A 4,081-nucleotide genomic window follows, 5' to 3' on the forward strand; every position below is an offset into this window, starting at 1 on the left:
TATCTTGAGCCACAAAGCAGGGAGATATCAGGAGAGACTGGGGTCTTACTATGCCCCTCAGAGCCTTCCCCCAATGATATATAGTATCCCACTTGGCCCTACCTCCTAAAAAAGGTCCCACCATCTCCCCAGAACATCTGAGGCTGGCAACCAAGTCTTTAGTTTAGGGATATTTCAGATCTAAACCATAACACTGAGAGATCACATCATCATATTAAACACAAAAATGTTAAAGTTAAATTTTTAGGGACAGCAGTTCCTTGCAAGTTAACTTCTTCAAGTAGGTTAGAATAAGCAGCTATGGAGGAATCCCTGCTTCTATTCCAAGAAAGTCACAGCAAAATCTAGGACTTCTATTTACCTAATAAAAATGATTTTTTAAAAACCTTATCTTATTAATGATAACATTTACTGATATCACCACTGAATTCATCAGAAAAGGCTTTGGGTATATTGGGAAGCTGTCAAGTTCACAGCAACAGACACAAGTTTTCCAGAAGTTCAGTATTATTTGACAATGTTATTTTCAGTCTCCTGGAATTAGCAACAGTTAGAACCTGTGCCCAGCAATCCTGGAAAAGTCTGATTATTTCTCCTTCCTCTAAGTCTAGTCACCCTGGTACATAGCCATGCATTCTTTTGCAGAGGTCCAGGAGAAAAATCAGTAGTATAAATGTTGGCAGTGTGGCCTCCTCTTCATTTAGAAGGCTCTGGGGCTATGAACTGTTCAAATCTGGGAATTGGCTGAGTAAGCTGTGGCTGCTTTGGTGATTCAGTTCAGACTTCAATTCTGGACCTAGAGCATTTCCACTTACGTGGTCAAAGAAGAATTCAGCAGACTTCCCATCTATTTGTCTTATAGGGACACCATGAACAATTAGCCAATGCCATACTTCTCTGTGAGTCAGACTATTGTGATTGTTGCTTTGACTCCCCTATTTATCAGCCATGCCACCTGGACTTTGGCCATCATCACATGCTGACCCGCCATCCTCACTGTGTTGGACATGCTGGGGCTCTTCCCAGGAATTTACTTCTCAACACTCAAGTGAAGGTCATGTCCTCTGCACACTTTCAGAGTGGGAGGGCAGATTTATATGATTAGTTCATTCCAGCATCTCAAATTCCCCAAGTCTATGGATCCCTTCCTCTGCTGGATATCAAGGAGTTCTGGCATTTCAACTTACTGTGGACCAATGCTGGGTCCATATTTCAGTCGACCACCCAACCAAATCCCTAGGACCATTCAAAGTCCCCTGAGCTTTAATATTGCAATTGAATTATCTGCTTGGTGAGCCCATATCAATCACTGTGGTCTACTCCAATTATGTATTTCTTCCTTCTCAATCCCATACCCTTAAGGTTCACTCCTACACCTGTTCCTATATTTCCATCAATGGAATTTGTCAAAATTATCCAGTTCTTTTGATGTACATTATACATTTACATGGATCACCTTTTATACTACATTTTTTGGAGTACAAAAGGTGATCCATGTAAAGGTATATAATATTATATATAATGTATATTGTAAGTGCCGCACTCGGGGAGGGAGCTTCCAAAGCTGATTATATGTCTAGAAGAAAAAGAGTAGGCTCTGAGGACTGCAGTCCCTTGCAAGTTAACTTCTTCAAGTAGGTTGGAATAGCAGCTACAGAGGAATCCCTGCTTCTACCCCAAGGAAGGCACAGCAGAATTTAGAACTCTCATCTATCTAACTTTATTGGAATGTCCCTTTTCCCACATGTCCCCATCTCAATTTTCAGGATCCCATTTCTTCCCAGTTATGTTCTAACTTTAACCAAGGAGACCCCTGCTTGGAGAATGAAAATTCAATCTGCTTTGCAATTCAGTTACCTACAGGCTTAGACTCTTTTGTCTTTCAAAGGAAACTCTGCTGCTGAAGAAGAAATGATATCTTTCAGGGAATCAGAAATAGCTTTCAGATCCCTTATGTAGACATGGAGTTGGGAATTTAAAGCCCTGAGCTCAGCCTTTGCTCTTGCCCAAGTTCTCTAGCGTAATTGGAAATAACCAGCCAATCCATTACATTTTTTGTTCCGACTGAGATTTTTTTATGCCAGTAACTTCTTAGTCACCCAGAACCTTGCCCTCCAGTGCACACAATTACAGGTACCTACCAGGGATAACTTGGATAACTGTTAGTCACTGCATACCATGAACTACCAGCCCCACATCCATGGAGAGCAGGCTCCTGCAGGCTCCTGAATGCCTTTCAATCTCATCAGCTCAGAGAACCATTCCAGAAAACTCAGAACCAATGGAGAGAACTCATCTTTAATATTTGGTTCATCTGAAGCACTCTCAAGGTAGCTGGTTAAGCCGTTTTCTGTAAGCTATTGTCCTTCAGTCCTCACATCAGAGCAAGCATAGCTGGATCCTCAGTCATGAGCTAGAGAACAAGATAGGTTGAACCCTGTCAACTCACGTCTCTTCCCTTGCTGCTGTGGGTGGCCCACCATGAGGCCTCCTTGTGAGTGCCGCACTCGGGGGAGGGAGCTTCCAAAATGCAAATCCGTTCAAGTCACTCCCACTGTCCACCAAAAGCTCCACACTCCCTGGTATCAAGACCCCTGTTTCCTCTACTGTTCCTCCCCTTACTCCTTGCTAGCCACTGTTAAGTGAATCTGGAATTCCTTGGTATTCTAAGAATGGGGGCTTTGGTGTCACACTGAGCTTTCAATTTTCTTCCTTACTTTTCCTTGGAGGGATCTCATTCTCTGTCCCCAAGATAAAGGTCAGTGTCAATTGTTGTTTGCGTTGAGAAGTCTTTTCTAACCCTCTGCTGTTTTCCCAGGGCTCACTGGGCGATGCTGCTATTCTGCATTCTCAAAGTGCTCCGAGTCCATCTCCGCTAGAGCACATTACACTTCTTTTCCACCAGCCCTCCCTGAAGGGACTGTGTTCCTCCCGCCTCATCCCAGCCCCTTTGCCAAGACCAAGTCCCCCTCACCTGATTCCCAGCATCTCTGCTCCCTTGATTCTCCTTCTGAAGGAAGCTGTGGCCCTCCATGGTTGAGATACAGGCAGGGCTAACTCAGCAGGTACTCAACAGAGAAGTGAGGGATGAAAAACAATTTGGTCCAGCTACAGGCGGCCGTGATCTTGTAAAATACCATAAAGAATCAAAACAAATACTTCTTTTGGAAAGTTCCCTGGGCAAGTAGAGTGGAGAACTGCTTTTCTTCCAGGCTGGGCCATTAACCATGTGGCCTTAGGCAATTCACAAAGAGGCACTTCCAAATTGCTTTAAGTGCCTGCTTTGGGAATACAGAGACAATCTTTATCAAGTGGTTTCTGGAGTTGGTGGTTCTGAGAGTTAATTCCTCCTAGTCTTTCCTCAAGGGTGATGCATTCTTTGGGCCAGGGCTCTTGATATCTGGGGCCTTGCATTCACCCTTGATTTACTCTTCTCTTTGAAAGACATGAGTTCCAGGGTGCTGGGTGGAGACTCCGGGGTCAGATGGCTTTGCATTTAAATGTCATCTTGGTCACTACTGAAAGTATCATCATGTAGACTTGATCTAAGGTCTCTGGGCCTGGTGTCTTTCTGTAAATTTCTTGAATTCTTGTGAAAATAAGCTGCCTTTTAATTCTAGCATCCATGTCACACAGCAAAATTTGGGACCAATTTTTACTAATTTCAGAATCAAGAGTCAGATGACGGGGATTCCATTGTTACCCCTGAGTGCTGTTTACATAACAACCCCTCTTAAGCTTCACTTTCTTCACCTGTGATGTGGGAATAATAATACCCAGCTAGTGGAATTATTTGGATTAAATAAAAATAATGCACAAACCAAATTTGCAAGAGAGAAAATGACATGGGTTTTTATGACGATTTACTTCAATGAGATGTCTATTTTCTGATGCATGTTACTATCTAAAATAAATCCTCAAAAATTCCAATGGTTTCTCTTTTCATTTATACTTGTTTGCATATTTTATTTCTGCAAGTGATTTAAAGCCACTTTGGTAACAATTTGCTTTCTTCCCAGTACCCAACGCAGTGGTTTGGATCCATGATCTATGATCCCCAGATGTTAGTGCCTTAGTTTTT

Source organism: Marmota monax, unplaced genomic scaffold (assembly GCF_021218885.2).
Source record: "Marmota monax isolate L192 unplaced genomic scaffold, Marmota_monax_Labrador192_F-V1.1 WCK01_AAM20220418_F8-fsc00088, whole genome shotgun sequence".
Lineage (NCBI taxonomy): Eukaryota > Metazoa > Chordata > Mammalia > Rodentia > Sciuridae > Marmota > Marmota monax.